At 35.9% G+C, this 22,745-nt stretch overlaps 1 protein-coding gene across 1 annotated transcript in view; it reads left to right on the forward strand.

Moving 5' to 3' along the window:
• The window catches only part of SLC22A3 (solute carrier family 22 member 3), a 132,280-nt gene that overhangs the window by 39,531 nt on the left and 70,004 nt on the right, over positions 1 to 22,745 (forward strand). The window lies entirely within an intron of this gene.

A 22,745-nucleotide genomic window follows, 5' to 3' on the forward strand; every position in this document is an offset into this window, starting at 1 on the left:
ATCTCTTTTGGGTTACTGACCTAGTGGTGGTATTGCTAGATCACAGGGTATGCATAGTTTTATAACCCTTTGAGCATAGTTCCAAATTTCTCTACAGAATAGTTGAATCAATTCATAACTCCATCAGCAATGCATTAATGTCTTATTTTCACCACAACCCCTCCACCATTTGTCATTTTCCTTTTCTGTCTTATTAACCAATCTAATTGTCTTCCACATTGTCTTAATTTTCATTTTTCCAATCAATAGTGTGGTAGAGCATTTTTTTCATATGGCTATAGATCAGTTATCTCCATTTTTAATGCTGTCTTGTCTTAGATCATGTTTAGAAAGTAAGCTCCGTGTAAGGATTGTTTCATTTCTTTTATTTGTATCACTAGCAGTTAGCATAGTAGTTAGCACATAGTACGTAGTAGGTGCTTAGTAAATATTTTTAAAAGGGAAAAAAGTGTTTATTTCATGCAATTGACAATCCACAATAAACTTATTGTAGTGAAAAAAGACTTTTAAAAACCTATATATTTTAATCATATATTTGTTCTAAATACTAGGTAGACATCTTCCCTTTTTGGAAAATATAGGAAGTCATATACTTAATAAATACTTTTTGGTTATTGCTATTCCTACTTTTTTGAGTTATCTGAATAATCAGTTAGTGAGCATTTATTAAGTACCTCCTGGGTGCTAGGCATTGTGGTAAGCATTAGGAATAGAATGAAAAATCCAAAACAGACCCTGCCCTGAAGGAACTTACACTCTAAAGGGAGAGAAACCTATATAAATCAGTATAATAAACTTTCTTTGACCCCCTAATTTGAATGGGTGCTTGATGAGTTTTTGTCTTAAATGTATTTCTTATAAACAAGATACTGTTAGATTCTATTTCCTAATCCATTCTGCTATCCTCTTCTATTTTATGTGCAAGTTCATTCCATTTACATTCGCGATTATGACTGTTAATTATGCATTTTCATCTATTATATCCTATTATACTTTTTCCACTTTTTGTTACCCATTTCCCTTTTCTTTTCCTGGACCTTATTTCAGTAGTTACATGAATCTGATCTAATCAATGTGGATACTCTCTCCAGTGGTTTGAGCCAGACCTGCTTATCCTGTTAATTTCTAGTTTTTTCCTCCTATTAATCCTTCAAAGAGGCCCCATCCAACATACTTGACACCTTCTTGTAATTTTTTAGCATTACATGGATATAACATAATAACTATTGGGGGCTATTCCTCTGTTTTGCCTTGCTTTTATTTCTTGAGTACAGATGAAAGAGATCATAATGGTAATGAAATTTGAAGATCCCTTTGTGTTGCCAAGCTGACAGGTACTTAGCACCTAGTTTCAAATTAAGCCTCTGTAAAAAAAAAAAACAAAACAGGAGGTATGAACCCCTGTTGCTGACATAACAGGAAGGGGCTGAACAGGAAGGAGCTATACAATATTTAAGGAACAGCACAAGCTGGATAGTCAGAATTTCCTGGGATAAGCATCATGGAGGCAGAGCAGCTGCTGCTAGAGAGGGAGGGAGGGAGAGACAGAGACAGAGACAGAGACAGAGAGACAGAGAGAGAGAGAGAGAGAGAGAGAGAGAGAGAGAGAGAGAGAGAATTTTTCTTAGCGAGTATCTGGAGGCAGGGCTGCTGCACTGGACTGAAGATTGAACTGAAAATTGAGAAGAACTGAAAAGAGAAATGAGAATTGAGAACTGAGACAGAATTTCTTGGAGCAAGTCACATGGAGGCTGAATAAAGTGATTTTGATTTTGAGAACGGAGATTATGGTGCTGAGGATTTCAGAGGGCCAGCCAGAGCTGCTGAGGATAATGTAAAGCCAAGCATGGGCAGCATTCCAGAGGGCTGCTGCTGTGAACAGCTTTCAAGGTTCTGATTACATAGTATAGCGAACTCTATTTATTCAGTAACAAATCAGAGCAAAAAATTCATAGAAAATCAAGATACAGCATTCAGAATGTTACAGCTTATCACAGAAAATGAAAATACAGCATTCACTATGTCACAGCTCAGCAATTTATCACTAAAATGGCCACATAGTTTTCACCAAAGTGGTCACATAGTTTTAACCTAAGTACAATCATTTAGTAACTCAAACATTCAGTCATTCTTAAGAAGGCCTCCTTAAGGAACACAAAGTAAAAAAGTCAAAGTTCTGCACCCATGGGGTGCAATTAAATTAAATCTTCAGCAATCACTATCAGTACCCTCTTAAGGGATAGTGTAAAGTACAAAAGCCCATCCACCCTTAGGTCACAAGTAAATCACAATTTCATCAGTCATTACTCAGTATCCATGGAGAGGCCTTTTCATCTTGACTTGAGGCAGATGCTCCTACCCAAATCCACCAAACTGTCACCTGGGTTCAAAGGCAGACAGCTCCCAGTTCCTTGTCCAGCTCTTCATGCAGTTCCTGCTCCACATTGAAGCTCACAGTGTCCAGTCCATCTCACATCCTTCACAGTCTCTGTTCTGGCACCACAGTCATGTTTCCTCAGTCTTCAGCAGCTCCAGCTGGCCCTTGGAAGTCTTGCCACCATTAGTCTGAGTTCTGTATCAGTTCTCGGTTCTCGTTTCTCTTCTCAGCTCTTCTCAATTCTGAATTCAGTCTTCAATCCAACTGTAGCAGCCTAGCCTCTCTCTGTCTCTCTCTGTCTCTCTGTCTCTGTCTCTGTCTCTCTGTCTCTCTCTCTCTGTCTCTCTCTCTCTCTGTCTCTGTCTGTCTCTCTCTCTCTCTGTCTCTCTCTCTGTGTCTCTGTCTGTCTCTCTCTCTGTGTGTCTCTCTCTCTGTGTCTCTCTGTCTCTCTCTGTCTCTGTCTCTCTCTCTCTCACAGCAGCTTTTCTGCCACCATAATGCTTACCCCCAGGAAATTCTGTCTGTCCAAGTTGTGCTCTTCCTTATATATGGTGTAGCTCTTCCCTGTTCGGCCCTTTCCTGTTACATCAGCAACTGGGGTTCATACCTCCTGTTTCTTTACAGAGGCTTAATTTGAAAGTATGTCCTCAGTCCCTGTTAGTTTAGCAATACAAAGGGATCTTCAAATTTTCTTACTATTACATTCTACCAAGTAGTGACTGTTGAAATCATAACTTAATTGCAACCCATTGCAAGCCTCCTTAAGGATGATAGAATGATTAAGTTACTAAATGATTGTACTTTCTTCAAAACATGTGACCACTTTGGTGAAAACTATGTGGCTATTTTAGTGATAAGTTGCTGAGTTATGACATAGTGAATGCTGTATTTTGATTTTCTGTGATGAGTTGTAACATTCTGAATGCTGTACCTTGACTTTCTGTGAATGTTTTGCTCTGATTTGTTACTGAATAGAGAGTTCACTGTACTATGTAATAAGAACCTTAAAAGCTGTTCACAGTAGCAGTCCTCTGGAAAGCTGTTCATGTGTGGCATTACAGAGATGTAGATAGATACTGATTCATCTGAAAATTATCTGAGGGAGTTTAATTTACGGCAAACAGTATAATAAAGCATTATATGGCCACCAAAAAAAAAAAGCTCACGCTATGTTAGGGTATATTAGGAGAGACATAGTGTCCAGAATGAGGCTTGTGTTCACTTCTCAGTGCCACATTTCAGGAAAGGCACTGACAAACTGGATAGAATTCAGAAGATGATGAAGAATTAATAAATGCCATAAATGAAAAAACTTTTATTAAATGCTTCCTCTGTGCCAGGCAAGAAGTACTGGGAATACAAATACAAAAAGCAAGATACTCCTTGCTATCATGAAACTTATATTTTAGAGGAGTGATGACTGGGGAGGAGAATTTTGGTTGAGGAAATCACAGGGATGGTGAACTGAGTCATAGAATAATTGATTGACATGACTTTTCCAAGGATGTTAATATTGTTTTCAGTGATTAAGGTGGGGTGGGGGATGAGAGTTTGAGAGTGCTCAGTTGTAAGACACAAAGAGGACCAGGGAAGAGCAGGATTGGCTGTCTTAGTAAGACTAAATGGTGAAGTCTCACCAATAAGAAGCGTCACACAAGGCAGGCACTGGCATCCCAAGTTGGAAGTGGAGGTTAGAACAGGACCATGATATGGTACCATATGAGAAGAATTGTATACATTTTCCCTGAAGAAGAAAATACTTCTGTGGTGATGGGGGAATTTAATTTGAAGGGCTAATATAAGCATAGGGATTAGATTTGTTCTGCCTGGCCCCATATGGGAGTTTTGGGAGCAGTAGATGAAAATTACCCATACACACATTTCAGCTAATTGTTTGAAAACATTTATGAACAATCAGATATGTCAGAGTGAAATGGACTGCCTCAGGAGGTGGTAGTTTCTACTTCCCTGGAAATCTTCATCAAAGGCTGGAAACTACTTCTTGGCTAAGACGCAGAAGGGACTCTGGCTCAGGTATAAGTTCAATGAGGCAACCTCTAAGGTCTCATACAATCCTTAGATTCTGATTCTGCCATCTGTACACAATGAAGGCACCCTTGATTAAAATATAGAAGGCAATAAGTTGAATTTTCCAAATGATTTTCTATGGAAGACCATATATTTAAACTCATTCCTCCCAAGGCTCCATCTTGACTCCCCAGTTTTTCTTTTTTTCACCATGTGCAACAGCCTTCTTAGCCTGGAAATTCATTCTGCCCCGGCCTTCTCACACTAGAAGTACGTTCTGCTCCAGCAGCCCCTTTTTCTAATAGGTTGATTTCTCCCAGAACCTCCATTTTAAGGAAAGTACTGAGGCCAGCCATGTTTTCATTCTTCTGTGGTGTCTACTCATGATTCTCTGCCATGCCCATACCTGGGCGGGGGGGGGGAGAGGGGGAGTATCTAACTAATCTTAAAGACTCTCTTCCAACAAGATATCTCTTGAATGCTAAGATCATGTGAGATTCTTTGATAGCTACAGCCACAGAGATCCTGGGCATGTGACTCTAAAATGGTAGAACTAACCTGAATCCAAGCTCCATATTGAAATTCTATACCAATATATTATTCCAGTTACAAAATCCCCAAATTGATTGGGACCTAGGTATGAATCAATCATCCAATAGAAACTACTCTTCTTCCCCGCCCTCCCTGCCCCCCCCCCCCCCAAAACCACTACCCAAAAAAAAAAAAAAAGAATTGGGAGAAGTATAGAGAAAGACTTCTTTCTTGCTTTTTAATCCATATTGTCATATCACTGGCTTTCAAATAAAAGAACATTGGGTTTATATTTCTATTTACTCTACCATAGTGTCATGCAGGTATGCCAAGGGCCATGAGAGTGCCAGATTCATTTTTATTCCCTTATCCCTTTAGGAGTTCCTTTGCGGCTTTTTTTGTTTGTTTGTTTTTATTTGAAGTTTCTATAGTCAGATGTTGTTGTTTGCTTTCTTTTTTCAAAATGTTTGTTTTGTTTTTTTGCTGAAGTCATTTTACACCAAAAAGATTTATTCACATTGAAGGCCTTCCAGTTCCAGCCTCTCTCCTGAATCCCAAAACAATATATACTTTTTCTTAGGATCTTACTAGATCTGGAGATTGACCTCTTACTTCTCACTTGTCCCAGGCTGGTGACTAGAATTTTCTCCTTATTCTCTATTTTGGACTTAGAATTTAAGTGACAATACAGTATGGAGCTGATGGAAATTATCATACTTTCCTGCAGAAAAAATGTTAATGATAGTTAATCATATTCAGCTGGTTCCCAGACTACCAAGTAATCATGATAAAACTATTTTCTGCCCAATAAAAGTCAGATAACATATTCCTCATCATCAGGGGTTTCAGCATTTTTCCTTTTTCATAAACAAAGAAATTTTTTCTTCTCTGTATCCCAGTGTTCTTTACCTGTGCACATAAGCCATATTCTGGCAAACCCCTTGAAAAGGTTAAAACTGTATGACCAAAAAGGATTGGCCTTTTTTCCTTTCTCAGTCACTTCTATGTCTGGCAAACACCTTTCCAGATCCTCACAGTATTTAATCATGCATCATTTCAGTGGGGATTATTGTTATGTAAAGGGCACAGTATCATTTCCAGGTGCTTAAAAAGTTTCTGTATTATTTTTGCCCTGGGCTAACATAAATATCTACCTTCTGCAATGTGCCCCAGAAGGAACACTGGATTTGCAGTCAGAAAGCCTGGATTCAAATCTTCATTCTGCCAACTGTGTGAATCTTTCTGGGACTCAGTTTCCTCATTTAAAAAAGAAGAGCGTTCTACTAGAATATGACATCTAAGGTCTTTTACAGTTTCAAATCCACAATCCAGTGATCTCCCTAGGTCAGAGAATCCTAACCTAGGATCCCTGAACTACTTTTAAAAATATTTTGATGACTATATTTCAATATAATTGGTTTCTTTTCTAATCATGCATTTTATCTTATGCGTTTAAAAAAAATTATTCTAGGGGCGGCCAGGTAGCACAGCGAGTAAGAGCACTGTCGGACTGACCTGGAGATCGAATCCCGGGCTCAGACACTTAGCACCCACCCAGAAACACCTGGCTGTGTAACCTTGAGAAAGTTACTTAACCCCAATTGTTTAGGGGCGGCCAGGTGGCTCAGTGAGTAAGAGCACTGGCTCCAGTGTTGGGATGACCTGGATCAAAATCCGGGCTCACATACTCAGCACCACACCCAGAAATAACTGGCCATGTAACCTTGAGCAAGTTACTTAACCCCGATTGCTTAAAAAAATAGAAAAAAAAATTATTCTGGGAGAGGTTCATGGGCTTCACCAGGATGCCAAGAGGGTTCATGACCAAAAAAAAATAGTTAAGAACCCCAGATTTAGATAGATATATTGAATAACAATAGCAATTCTGCTTAATTTGAAAGCCTGAAGTGTTCTTGTTTCAATAAATAAAAAATGGACTGTGGACCAAGCCTGGCCATGCATTTTTATCTTAGTAGGAACTAATACAGCTATCATAGAATTCTCTGAGTCAAAGTTAACAGAGAGAGTTTGTAGAGTAAAAACAAATTACTATGAGGTAGACTTTATTTAAATTGTTCATTGGAAATAGTTAATCATTCCCTCCTATAAGAACACATTCCTATTGTCTGATAAATAGAAGGCTCCTTGGCCTTTTCATTTCCAAAACAAATGATCATTTTAGAATTTTTATGTTTTGCACTTATGATTTCATTGACTTAGAGAACCCAGGTGAAAAAAACTCCCCTCTCCTAAAATAAACAGGAAAACTCTAGGGGCAACTGGGTGGCACAGTGGGGAGAGCGCTGGGCCTGGAGTCAAGGTTTGGATCCGGCCTCAGACACTTACCACAAAAACTGGCCGTGTGACTTTGGGCAAGTCACTTGACTCCAATTGCCCTCCAAAAAGGAGCAAAAAAAAAAAACCAGGAAAACTCTTTTTGCAAACTATGGGCTTCAAGAATAATCCTGGGGCACTGAGAAGTTAGGAGACAGCTCAGTGGCTCTATGGATAGAGCATTTGACTTTGAGTAAGGAATACCTGAATTCAAATCCAACCGCAGACACTTATTAGCTGTGTGACCCTGGCCAAGTCATTTAACCCTCTTTACCCCAGTTTCCTCATCTGTAAAATGAGCTGGAGAAGGAACTGGCAAACCACTGCAAGATCTTTGTCAAGAAGACCCCCTGGAGAGCATTGGCGTGCTATGGTCCACCAGGTCATGAAGAGTCAGACACAACTGAACAAACACTGAGGGGTTAAACAACCTGCCCAGGGTTGCAAAGCCAGTGTGTGTCAGAGACAAGACTTGGACTCACATCTTCCTGGATCCAAAATTAACTCTCTACCCATTTTGCAGTGCTGTCTCTCATTTAAAATTAGTCTGAAGCATAAGAGTATTTCTTTAAGTCATTGGCAAATTAGTATATATAATAATGTTGCACTAAGGTACCTCTGAGATCTTTAATGATATTCTATGGAAACTAGATTTTTCTTCTGCAAATTCTAATGAATCCAAATGCTCAGCTAATAATACCAGTGTGATGTTGTACCTTTAAATTTTTATTAGCAATCATATTTCTTCAGTGTTCACTTTTAGCCCAGAAACACATCATGGATGGCATTGTAGGGGCATCATTGTTGATTGCCCATGTCATATATCTAAACACTATTTCTAGGATATTGGCAAGAAGAAAAAATGTAAAGATAGCAAGGGACAACTTAACTTATTCATAAGATTTTTGTACAAAGGTTAAATAAGTGATCAAGATCAGTCATTTTTCAGTCATTTCAGACTCTTTGTGTTGGCCTTTTGGAATTTTTTTGGCAAAGATACTGAAATGGTTTGCCATTTCTTCTCCAGATCATTTTACAGATGAGGAAACTGAGGCAAGCAAGGTTAAGTGACTTATGCAGGGTCACACAGCCAGTAAATGTCTGAGGCAGGATTTTAACTCAGAAAGAGGAGTCTTCCTGACTCCAGGTCCTGTACTCACTACACCATTTAATTACCCCTTAAATATTTTAATAAATCAAGTAAAATTTTGTCTCAAATATAATGAATACAAACTGAAGAATTTGTATTTTATCCTGGATGTACAGGAAACTGCTGAAGACATTTGAGTAAAAGAGTGTAATAATTAGAATTTTGTTTTAGGAATATTATTTTGGCATCTGTGTAGAGGATAGGATTGGAGAGGAGGGAGACTGTAAGCTGAGATTCCAATTTAGAAGCCATTGCAATAATCTAAATGAGAGGAGATAAAGGGGATAGGGGAGTGGCCAGGTGAGTGGGATGGTTCAAGAAATGTTTAAGAGGTAGGATCCACATGTCTTAGGCATTGATTCCCTCTAGGAAGTGTAGAAAAAGAAGACTGAAGGATAATTATAAGGTTGTGAACCTAGGTCACTGAAAGAATGGTGACATACTCAACAGAAATGGAGAAGTTTGGAGGATGGGTGTATATTGGGATTGGTAGATAACAAGTTCCATTTTGGAGAGGCAGCAATGCATAGTAGGTAGTCAGTCAACAAGCATTTGTACAAAGCACTGGGAATATTATACATACAAGCAAAAAGAAAGCTAGTCTTTGCCTTCAAGGAGACTATTTAATAATAATTCTTATTATTAATAATAATAACTTACAGAGAACTTACTACATGCCAGGCATTGTGTTATGTGCTTTCAATTATTCTCTTACTTGAGCCTCAAAACGGCCCTGGGAAGTAGGTGATATTATTATACTCTTTTTGCAGATGAGGAAATTGAGGCAAATAGAGGTTTAGTGACTTGGCCAGGATCATATTAGAATTAGGCTGGACTTGAATTCAGGTTTTCCTGACCCCAAACCCAGTCTTTTGAGCACTGTGCTGTCAATTCTAGTACAGAAAGACAACATATTAAGAAAGAAGACGAAGAGGGGGAGAGGGATGAAGGTATTCTGGCAGGGTAATGATAGAGACAATTCAGAGTACGGCTTGTAAAAGAATGAAACACAGCTTGCCTGAATGTCCCCCTTAAAAGGAAATTCTGGGAAGAACTGTCCAATCAAAAGGTACCTCAAATATGAAGTGAGCTTCCAAGATGAAGAGGTTTCTGGGCCATAGTGGAGAAAGTCTGGAGTGGAGCCTAGAGAAGAGAGACAGGAAGCCAGGAAGGCCTAGGTTCAAGCCTCTTTTTTTATACATGCTGGCTAAGTGGCTCCAATCAAGCCTCTTAATCTCTCTGTGTTCTTGGCAACTTTTTCAGATTATAAATTGTAGAACATGTACTGAGCTGCATTGGTAGAGGAAATTTCCCCAGTGGGTGTTCCATGTACCAATGAAATCACAGCTCTGATGCCCATGCAACTCCTCACCCCCCCTTTCAAAGATCACTTATTAGTGTTAATTACAACTGTATATTTTTTGTCTTGTCCCACTATTGGCCTGTGAGGTCCATGAGGGTAAAGACTCTGTTTTATCTAAACATAGTACTGTAAATTTAAATCCTTAGTCTGACTCTTACTACTATGACTTTAAGTCACTAAATCTCTCTGGGTCTCAATTTCCTCATCTATAAAATTAAGAGATTGAATTAGATAATTTCAAAGATCTCTATTAACTCTAAATCTCTTATACTATAATTGAAGGTAGAAACTAGGCAGGAGCTTGTTACTTAATTACTCATTATTTCCCTGACTCATTCATCCGTGTACCATCTATATCCCATCTCTTCCTCTTCTCCACCTATTTCTCTTAATCCTAGGCTAACAAAACTGACAATTTGAATGAAATGGATATTTACAAAATTATAAAATGATCAGATTAATGGAATAAAAAACAGAGGACTTAAGTCAATCTCAGAAAAAGAAATTGAACAAGCCATAAATGAACCCAGGAACAGATCGATTTATGTGTGAATTCTCTCAAACTTTTTTATTTTTATTTATTTTTAAGCAATCAGGGTTAAGTAACTTGCTCAAGGTTAATGGCCAGTTATTTTTGTATGGGTGCCAAGTATCTGAGGCCGGAATTGATCCCAGGTCTCCGAACTCTGGGGCTGGCACTCTTACTCACTGAGCCACCTGGCCGCCCCTCAAACTTTTAAAGGATAGTTAAATTTAATATTATATATACTGCTTGAAAAAAAAAACAGGAAAAGAAGGGCTCCTACCAAATTCCTTATGTGACACAAATATTACAAATCAGGAAGACTCAAAACAGAGAAAGAAAACTATAAACCAGTATCCCTAATGAATATTGATAAAAAAAAAATAAATAAAATATTAGCAAGGAGACTATGTGCTTATACAAAACCTGTAGTAGGGTAGACTAATGGAAAGGCCTTCCCAATAGGATGGGGGATGTCCTCTATCACTCTTTAGTATTCAATATAGTGTCAAAAAAGCTAGCTATATCAATAAGTCAAGGAAAAAAATGAGGGAATAAGCGTAGGCAAAGAGGAAATAAAATTATCATTTTTTGGTAGGTGATAAATGGGATAATTTACTTAGATAACCCTGGAAAGTCAATTGAAAAGCTAATGGAAACAACTGACAACTATAACAAAGTTGCACAATATAAAATAAATCCATATAAATTCTCAGCATTTTTGTATTTTACTGACAAAATGCAGCAAGAAAAGATAAAGGAATTCTGTTTAAAATAACTACAGAAAGGGTCTGACCAGATTATAGATCAAAAAATTCTAAATCCAACAATTTATTTTACAGAAAAAGAAACTAAATCTCAGAGAGGCAACATGGCCATGTCTAATTCGGCATAGATAGCAATCAGTTGAGCAAAGACTCCAACTCAAACTGTTGACTCCAAGTCTAGTGTTCTTTCTATTCCATGCTTGAATAAATGGATGTTAATCTGAGTCTACCTCCCAAGACACATGTAGGTACTACAGTTGTGAAGGAACTATATAAAGTTATACAGGAACACAATTATAAAAAGCTCTTTATACTAATAAAAGCAGACCTAAATCATTAGAGAAATATTGATTGCTCATAATTGCTCAATGTAAAGACCAAGCCAATATAATAAAAGTGACATTAACTTATTTAATTTACTTATCTTCTTACCTATTATACTTATCTATTTAATTTACTTATTATCTTCCATTAAAATTGAATAGCTGAAAGATTGCTTTATGGAACTAGAACAATTAATAATTCATCTGGAGGAACAAGAGGTCAAGAAGGTCAAGGGAATCAATGAAAAAAAGGGGAGAAGGAAGGGAGCCTAGCAATACCACAAAGCTGTAATTATCAAAAACAGTTTGGTTCTGGTTAAGTAGTAGAGAGGTGGGTCAGTGGAATAGATTAGGTATATAATATACAAAAGCAAATAAGCTGATAGCCTAGTATTTACTATATCCAAAGACTCCACAACTGGGCCAAGAACTCAGTCAACAAAATCTGTTGAGAAAAGTTAAAAACAATTTTGCTAAAACTAGATATAGACTAATATGTCACAATGTATATCAAGATAAAGTTCAGATAGGCATAGATAGGACTGAGATATAAAGGAGTATCATAAACAAATAGAAAGAGAAAGGAAAAAAATTACCCATCAGATACATGGATAGGATTGATCAAACAAGAAATAGAGAAGATCATGGGAGGAAAAAATGAACAATTTTGATTACAAAAAAAATTTAAGTTTTAACACAATCATAACCAGTGCTGCTGAAATGAAAACAGAAGCAAGTAAATGGTGAAAAGAAATCTTTGCAGTAAGTTTCTCTGATAAAGTTCTCATTTCTAAGATATACAGATCCACTCTCCAATTGATAAGAGGTCAGGGAATATTCAATGAATAAGCAATTTTTGAGGGAAGAAACCCAAGCCATATGTTTTAAAAATGCACTAAATCACTAATAATTAGAGGAATGCAAATTTTAAAAACTTCGAGGTTCCATCTTATACTCATCAGATTGACAAAGCTGACCCAAAAGAAAAGACAAAAGCTGGAAGGGCCATAGAAAAAAAAGGTATACTAATGTATTGTTGGTAAAGCTGTGAACTGGTCTAGCTGTCTTGGAAAGCAATTTAAAACAATGTCCACAAAGCAATAAAATTGTGCATACCTTTTGACCCAGTGATACCACTACTATGTCTGTCTATATCTAAAAAGAGGAAAAGGACCCATATATACAAAAATATTTATAGCAACTGTTTTAGTAGTGGCAAAGGATTTGAATCTGAGTGTAGTGCCCATCAATTAGGAAATGTCTGAACAAGTTATGGTATATGAATATGATGGAGATATTTTCAGAAAAACCTAATAAGAATTATATGAACAAAGTGAAGTGGGCAGAAGCAGGAAAATTATTTATAAAATAACAAGAAAATTGTCAAAACTCGCAACTCTGAAAGATATAGGAACACTAATCAATGCAATAATCAACCCCAATTCTAAAAGACATAATAAGACATGCTACTTACCTCCTTTTAGAAAGGTGATAGACTCAGATTAAAGACTGAGAAAAATTTTTTGGACATCAACAAAGTGGGAATTTGTGGAGTTTTTTTTTAAATGCACATTTGTAATGAGCTTTGCTTTTCTTGCTTTCTCAATGGGGGGGAGGGGAAAGGTGGATTTTCATTAAAAAATAAAAATTTAGAAAATAATTTTAACTTTATTGATTCTTTTTCATGCAAAACCTTTTTTATATACATAAGTAATCTGTTTTCTCTCTTGTGGTTTTATCTCTGCTGCTCTAATTTGTTTGTAATGTGACCCTTTATGTTCATGTATTCATTTGTAGCTTATTATGTTATGAATGTTCTAAACTTAATTTCTACCACATTGATATCCAGTTTTCCCAAAAGACTTTGTTTAAGTAGTAAGTCTTTATCTTAGTAGTTAGAATACTTGGGTTCATTAAACACTGTGCTACTGTGTTACTTACTTCTGTATGTTGCATACTTAATCTGTTCCATTGGTCAACTTTTCTATTTTGAAACCAGCATTATATAGTTTTAATGATCAATGCTTAGTAGTATAGTGTGAGATCTGGTAATCCTAACCTCCTTCTTTCCTACTTATTTTAAAAAATTATTTCTTTTTAAATTCTTTAACTTTTGTTTCTCCATATGAATTTTGTTACCATTTTTTCTCATTTTTATAAAGTAATTTTGTAATTTGATGGGCATATCATTGAATATGGACATTAATTTAGGAAATATTATATAATTATATTAGCACAGTCCAAAATTGAGCCATTAATATCTCTCCAATTATTTAAGTTTGTCTTTATTTCTAGAAAGAATATTTTGTAGTTGTATTCATAGTTCTTATTTGTGTCTTGGTAAGTGGACTCCCAAGTATTTTTACAGAATTTTCTAGTTATTTTGAATGGATTATATTTTTCTAATTCTTCCTAAGGAGTTTTGCTGGTCATATACATTAAAGTATATGACTTGGTGGGGGGGAGGTTGTGGGTTTCTACTTTGCTGAAGATGCTGTTTCAATTAATTTTAATTGACTCGCCAAAATTCTCTAACATCTGCAAATAGCAATGATTTTATTTCCTCTCTGCCTATGATTATGCCCTCCATTTTTTCTTGTCTTATTACTATTGCTAGCCTTTCTAGCACTAGTTTAGTTCTAGTATAGTTCTAGATTAAATAATAGTGATGATAATGGACACCTTTACTTTAGTCCTGATCTTCTTGAAAAGGCTTGTAGTCATGTATCGATTTCGGGTAATACCAGCTCTTGGTTTTAGATATGTCCTATTTAGCATATTAAGAGTCTATTTATTCTGGGGCGGCCAGGTAGCACAGCGAGTAAGAGCACCGGCTCCAGTGTTGGGACGACCTAGAGATCAAATCCTGGGCTTGGACACTCAGCACCACACCCAGAAATAACTGGCCTTGTAACCTTGAGCAAGTTACTTAACCCCGATTGTTTAATAAAAAAAAAAATTGTTTAAAAAAAAGAGTCTATTTATTCTTATGCTTTTAAACATTATTAACAAATGAGTCATATTTTGTCAAAGGTTTTTTTTTCTGTGATTTTTCATTTGAATATTATCTTTTATGTTCATATATGGGGAATAAATGCTGAAAGTGTGTAATGAATCCATCTGGTTATAATCTTTTGATATGTTGCTATAGCCTCTTTGCTATTTTATTTCATTTTCTTGAATAGGTATTCATTAGAAATATCACTTTCTAGTTTTCTTTATCTTCCTCATTTAGACAGTTATTTCCTAAGAGCACTAGTGGGTAATGATTGAATGAGCTCATTAAAAGGCATGGGAGAATAACTGAATTCATTGATTATACTAACTTGAGACTACGCCAAAAAGTTTGTTTTGGTTTTGCTATGCATATTATTCTAAATTACTACTTACTTGCCCATAAGTGAAACTCAATATCATTTAATATATTTTTTCAAAAGTTTAATTTTGTTTTTCCTTTGTTTCTAAGCATTTATTTTCAAAGCTATTAATTATTATTTTTAATGGACAACTTAAAAGTTAGATTTATGCCTATACTCTCTACTATAGATTTCTCATGCCTAGGGCCAGTCTTTACCACACTATTCACAAAGTCATAATTTATATCTTTTTGAAGTTGTGTGCTCTGCTTTCCCAGAAACAAAAAAAGAAAGGGAAAGAGAAAAGAATGGAAAAGAGCCATTTGGAGTACGCAGCATACATTTGCAGAATCAAAGTTAGCATTAACCAGAAAGTTCTTGGTTTAAAAAACAGTTTTCCAAAAACCATCAAATGCTAATGTGACATGTGTATTCATCCAGGTGGTTTCAATTTTAAATATTTAGCAATATTGAAGCTGCAACAAATCACTTTAGTTTCCTTTACCCACTTTTTCTGATTGTATGTAATAAATCTAGACTCTCTTGGGGAGTGGATGCAACAGTTGAGGGGGGAGTTGCATTTTTTATTTGTCTAGTTTGTACATACAAACCTTTAATCCTCCTCCTGCTTTAATCTGTTTTAATCCCTTTTACAAAATGGGAAAAACAATAACGACCTACCTTGGGGATATTAAATAATGTAATTAACTTAATTAAATCAGTATTGAACTTAAACGAGATCTTGCTGGTGATATACAAGGGATGATGAATTAATGTTTTGGTAACCCCTTCTTGTAAATAGCTGGCTTTGATGACTTATTTAAATCAGTGGTTTTCCAAACTTTCTGAGCTTGTGAACACTTCTTTGTTTTCAGGCCTCCAAACTTGAATCTTTGATGTGGTTTCATTGCCTGTTAAGCAGACCTGAATAGAATATGTCTTCTCTTTCAAAATGTCTGTAGAGAGAGTTCATAGAACTATGAAAACAGTGTGAAAAATACTTATTTTCAAAGTGTAGTACTTCATTTACCCCCAGTATTGCTTTGTTACTAAACTACTCACAAGAATAAAGGGCTGGAGAATAAAGGTCTGTCAGTGCTGATTTATGCTGAGAATTATTTTTTGCTAAAATGATGATGGAGTAAAATCTATTTTATGTATTCAGTAAGAGCATCATTCTGTCATCTCTGCATTTTTTCTGTGGTGTTAGAAGTATCAAAGTTGCTGTCAACTTGTCTTTTTTGCTTTGGGGAATAATTCTATAAATCTTGCTGTTTGCTCATTTTCAATTTTCACAGAAACCCTTTATCTTTAGTAGAAAACAAAAATGTATTTGTTGTTAATGTAGTTCACAAGTAATCAGAAATCGATAGTCAATTGCAGCAAAATCTGTGTTCTGAGACAGTACTCAGAAATAATTGATGTCTCCTAAAGTTTGGGGGAGTTGGGTGACAGGAAGAAAAAAAGAAAAACTTGGTAATCTTGAAGGTCCTGGAATCCTTTAAGCACTATTTCAACATCCCCTTGACCTACATAAGACAACTCAAGAAGCTAGCCAATCTAACAGTGCTTACTAGGTAGATTAAATGTCTTCAATTGTCGCAGCCAGAAGAAAGAGTGCCAAGAATCAATAAAACCACCCACTCCCATTCCCCGTCCAAGGAAATATATGAACTCTATGTTACTATCATGCTTTTACTAGATTTGTGTTTTATATAACAAGATGAAATGGTAGCATTTTGCATAGTGGAAACATTGCTTGATTAAGCTGAGTGGTAGTCTCTATCTTTCCTATACATTGCAAGATAATTTTACACACTGACTCATTGTTTCATGTGCCATCCTCCTTAAATTAAGTCCATGTGCTGACAATAGCTCTTTCCCTGATCTGAATGATGTTCATGCTGTGTATGGGTTAGATCTTACTTACTGAATAGTTTGTCTCTTTTCTATGATTCTGCAGTCTTGATGTTGGCAGATGCCATTTTTTATGTTATATTTGAATATCAATATTTCTAGTGACTACCACAGTGTTGTGCAGATAATGGGCATTAATAAATGTTTATTGAACCCAATTAATCAAAAAAGCACTTATTAAGGAACTACTTAGTGTTAGGAATTGTGCCAGGCAGTGAAGATACAAAGATAAAAATGAAATAGTGCTTGTATTCCTTCTATAGGGTAAGAAAACATGTATACCTATATGTATGTACATAGATGTGTATATATGTGTATATATATATATATATATATGCAGAGAGAGAGAGAAATATAAATAAAATACTTGGTCATTTTAGAGGGCGTGCACTAATAACTCTATTGGGAAAGATATCATGTTAAGAGCTTGCACTTGAGCTGAGTTTTAAAGGAATCTAGGAATTCTAAGAGACAAGACAGAGCAGTGAGTACATGCCAGGAATTGAAGATCGCCAATGTAAGACCACGGAGACAAGAAATCGATTGTCTTATGTGGGAAACAGCAAGATCATTTGTTTGGCTGGACCAAAGAAGGAGGAAATAACCTATAATAAGGGTAAAAGAAGTAATTTGAAGCTAGTTTGCAAAAGGATTTAGATGCCAAACAAAGGAATTTGTATTCAGCCTTAGAAGTGATATGGAACCACTATTATTTATTGAGCACTTGAGTGATGTGGTCAAACCTGGTCTCTAGGGATCGAATCGATATTTTGCTAGGAATTTGTATACTAAAAGGCATCTAGAGACCTCTACATGTCTATAGCATTCTAAGGGCATTTCTCTAAGTATATTTTATATTCTCGATTGTTTGATGAAATTATAGGTCTTTTATAGAGACATAATTGCAGGTTCTCATTTCTAGGACTTAAGGTAAAATCCACAGATTGACCCCATTAGTGTATGAGGTACATCTTTCCTAAGGTTTTATTCATCATGAATGTCATGTGGTTTAATAAATAACAAGGAATTAATGAAGTGCTTAAATTAGTTGCTGTTGTGTTTTGGTTTTTTTTTTTTTTGCTATTGCTACATACATTCAGATGAAGTATGAAACATTATGTCCACCAGCTTTCTAAGTTTATACTGTTGACCTTTTACCTAAAACATGCAATTCTTGGAAGCTGTTCTAACTCATGAGAGTTACCATCAAAATGAGAATCAGTCACCTAATGATTACCAAATTGTGCTTCATTTTAAAATGAGGTCTTCTTAACTCCAGATGTTTCTAAAAGAAGTGCTCCTAAATATAAATGTTACACTTTTATCTCCCTTCTTTTGTTCTTACCATCTGTTCACTTTTAATGTCTTTTTTTCCTCTATCCTAAATCTTACACATCCTTTAAGACCCAGGTTAAGTTTCACCAGTTGATAGAATTATTTCTTTGATTCTTCCAGGCTACATTAATCTCTTTCTTCTCTAAACTCCTAGGGTAGCTAAAATTAACATTCAGCAATAACTCTATTTAATTAAAGTGGGATCAGACCTTTGATTTCACTGGCACAGAGAGGAAATTCCCCTTAGATTGACCACCTACCTTGCAACATAGTAGTTACCTGAGGCTCTGAGGATTAAGTTACTTGCCCAGCTCTACTGCCAAGATGGGCCAGAGGCAGGACTCTCAACTCATAGCTTCCAGATTCCAAGGGTACTTCCCTCTGCACTATGCTAGTTATAATTAGAGTGTATAATTGGAGTGTGTTAGGTGTTCATGAAGGACTGGCGCCTCTGGTATGAGGGCTTGTTGAGCTCTTTTCAGGGCTGCTCACCTACCTTTTGTGTCTACTTGTCACTCAATTCTCACCTGTGACTCCAAGAAGCTATAGCATGTGCAGGGGCCACACCCTGGTAAACCTTCTTGGCAGACGGGCTAAACCAAGTTGAGGGCAACTGATGGGCCTCAAACCTCTCACTGAGTTAGGCGGATGTCTACCCCAAGCATGTGAAGACTTCCCCTAGAGAATTCAGATGAGAATAATTTGTTCTAATGGTCTGAAGCAGGTTCTGTGGAGTGCTTACAGCTTGGTCAGATATCAAAGGTGCAAAGGTCATCTATTGTATCCCAAGCCAGCACTGTTTGTCCTGACTTTTGTCTTGCCACTGGACTTCCATAACTCTGGAAGAGAGAGTAAGGCTGATGATTTTGTGCAACTCTGCTTCATGTAAATCCAGTTCATCCTTCAGTTGAGACATTGCCTGTGATGTCATTGGTTCCCTTTGAAAATGAAGGACAAACAACATATAATTTGTAGTTAAATATTTAAATATAGCTTAAACTATAGTATAGCTTAGTACTTAAATTTTTGTTTGTTAGATTTCTGTTCCAAACTAAACCAAAAGGAAAGCCCCTATCTTTCCTTCGATTCCCCTCTACAACATACACCTAGCACAGGGCTGGATCAATACTAGCTTCTTAAAATTAACTAGTTGATTGAATTTTAATTTGGTATCTCTGTGTGATATATAGTTTAGAGGTAATTTGTTTTGAGAACAGACTTGTGATTTCATTGTTTTAGGGAAACTCTCAGTGTGGAAACTTCACTGAAGAGAATTGGCAATTATTATACAACATAAAGTTTTAGAGTGTTGATTATATTGAAGGCTGAGTAGTTTACACCTGCTCACATGACTAGGATGCGTCTTGATTTGAACTGAGGCAGGCTTATTCTGAAACCAAGAGGGGACATTTCTTCACTATGCTGCTTCTCATATGTGAATGTAGGTTTACACATATATGTGTGTGTGATATAGATATATCACCCATATGTAATGATATATTATATGATAATATTATATACAATATAATTATGTATAATATTTATGATATATAATATTTTGTATTATAATAAATTACATAATATAACATTATATAATATTAATATATCACACATATAGTGACATATAATATACCATGCACCTGTTTTATGTATTTATATGAAACATGCTATATTTATATTATGCATACATGTATGATATAGTTATGTATTATGCATATATTGCATATATAGTATGTGTATAAACATATATAAGAGAAGCAGCATGGCATAGTGAGGAGAGTGTATATATATATGTATATATGCAACATATAAATTTTTTAGTACTAGAAACCCAGCCAAAAAGATTCTGTTTGTTCATTGTGTAGTTATTGGCTCTAAAGCTTGTTGTCATATCTTACAAATCCTGATGTAGTTTCTTATTGCTACTAAAACAGTGGAATACCTGCATTAAAAAAAAGCCTGAATCTAGCCTCAGACACTTAATACTTACTAGCTGTGTGACCTTGGGCATGTCAGTTAACCCCAATTGCCCTGCCTTCCCCCCTCCAAAAAGACAGAAAAAAGCATGTAATTTGTTTTGGCTGCTTCAAGCAGTTCTAATTGACCTTCTAAAGCCTTTCCATAGTTTCAGAGATACTATTATTTGGCACAGATACAAATATTAGTCACAGATTAAAATTTTTTTTAAAACCTAACCATTTGAAAATGGTTCTATTTTAAAGTGACTCTTAGAAAATGAATACAAGGGCAACAGGAATAGAAATTCTCTGTTATTTCAGAATGTTCCCTGACTCCTGAAGTAACTAAGTATATATTAGCATACTAGTTTCATATATAGAAGTGTATATATATATATATATATATAGCATATATATATAGTATACTAGAACTCTAGTTCATAGACAGTGATTGAGAATTCAGTCATTGACCCTTCGCTCAAACCCAAAATAACCAACCAGTCTCTTCAGAAGTTTGTTTAATATGGCTAAAGTAGAGTTCTGTGGAAGTCTTTGCTGTAGTGATAATACTGGGTTCATTGCCTGCCAATTGAGGGACACTTGTTCAAGAAATTATTTCCAGGATCAGAGCCGTGACTGTGGTAGAATAATCAGGTATTTGTCTGAAAGCCTCAAATCTAGAGGGCTGACGGCTCTTGTAGTCCTTTAGCAACAGTACAAATAACCAAGCTTATCAGTGAGTTAGTAAGAGCCAGTAGTTAAAATAGGATATTCTTGGTTCTCTTTTCCCTACCCGACCTCTGGCATACACAGGGTAGCCTCCCTAAAATTGACCTTGATCCTGGGTGTTCCAGGATCTCTTCTCCACCACCCACTTTATCCCTCAGTCAGCTGAGGAAGTGCTTCATGCCACTTGCCTTGGGCAAAATTTCCCGGTGATAGCTCTGCCTTTATTTCTGATATATTGTATTTCCTTATTTAAACCCATCCAGGAAAGGGAGTGAGTGGAAATGGACTAATGCCTCCATCATTATTTGGGGATTCTTTCCCAAATCTGGTCTTTCTATTTTGGAGCCATGCCTCACTTCTTTTAATGACTGTCTAAATATCCCAACCTTAAAATGCATAAAAATAATTTACCTTGGGTTTTTGCAATCAAGATCAAGGAATTTATAGAAATCTTTGTTTTATTAAAAACTCCTTAAGAGACCACATGCTCTATAGATAGATTGTGAAAGGAATATTTGGCTTCAATTCTCACCTCTGACAGATGACATGTATATTGCAAGCAAGCAACTTAAGTTATCAGTCCTCAGGCACCTATCAGACTAGAACCAGCAAAGAAACCAGTATTCAGAACTAAAGTCTCTGAATCCAAAGCCAGAACTTTTCTCTACTCCCACACCTCATTTTTAATGGATTGAGGAAAAAGGTTGGTGATAAAAGCTGTCTTCAAAAATTATTTTTATTGATATCTTTTTTAAAGTCAGCTTTAACAATATTTCCCTTCCTTGTCTTCAACTTTTGTAACAAAGAATAAAAAAAGGAAAAAATACTTCAGCAAAACTGAACACCCAGCAGTGGTGCCCATTATGCCCAGCAGTGTACACAGCATTCCATAACCATAGTCCCCTATCTCTACAAAAAGGCAGGGAAATGCATTGTCATATAAGTTCTTCTGTTCCAAGGTTAGTCACTATTATTAAATAGAGTTCATTTTTGTTTTTTTTTTTATTTTTTGCCATTTAAATTGCTATGTTTTTTATATTTACTGTTTTCTTGTTTCTATTTACTTCATACTACATCAGTTCATGAAGCCTTCCCACGCCTTACTGTATTGTTCATAATCACTTTTGTTATTGGACAACAGGATTCTACCACATTCATGAGCAACATTGTAATTCCCATTGTGCTTCATGGTTAATTCCCATTGGCCATTCCCTCTGAGAACGAGCTATTCTCAATTGATTGTCAGCTACGTTGTTTCCAGTTTTTTGTTGCTACAAATGTTTTGGTGTGTACTGTATCTTTCTTATAGGTGGAGTCAGAAAGACCACCGTTCATATCTAACCTCAGATACTTACTAGCTGTATGACCCTGGGCAAGTCACTTAACATCTGTCTGCCTCAGTTTCCTCGGCTGTAAAATAGGGATAATCATAGCACCGTCCTCCCAGAGTTGTTTAGAAAATCAAGTGAGATAATATTTGTAAAGTGATAAGCACAGTCCTTGGCACATTATTTCCTTCCCTTCTTCTTTCCTATCTTTGGCATCCTTTGGATACATGCCTAACAGAAAGGTCTTTGGGGAAAATGATTTAGGTTTTTTACTCATTTTCTTAACATAATTCCAAATTTCTTTCAAAGAGCATAGAGCAATTAACATCTCCAAAAATTCATTAGTATGTCCATCCTTCTACAAGCATCAATTATTCTCTTATTTTGTCATCTTTACCAATTTGCTCGATATGAGGTAAAATGTCAAGGTAATTTTGATTTGCATTTTTCTTAGTGATTTGCAGCAATCATTCAAATGTTTGTTATCAACTTGAAGTTCTTTCAAAAACCAATTGTTCTTATCTGTTGACCATTTATCCATTGGAAAATGGCTTTTAGTGTTACATATTTATCTTAATTCCCAATATACCTTAGATATTAGATCCTTATAAGGGATGTTTGATATAAAGATTTCTTCCCAATTGACCATTTCCCTTCTTATCCTACTTGCATTGCTTATATTATCACAAGAGCTTCTTAATTTCATGTCATTTAAATGGTCTGCTT

This window comes from Petaurus breviceps, unplaced genomic scaffold (genome assembly GCF_028583685.1).
Source record: "Petaurus breviceps papuanus isolate PSGF00001 unplaced genomic scaffold, PetGlider_PUasm1.0 90808, whole genome shotgun sequence".
In the NCBI taxonomy this organism is placed as follows: domain Eukaryota; kingdom Metazoa; phylum Chordata; class Mammalia; order Diprotodontia; family Petauridae; genus Petaurus; species Petaurus breviceps.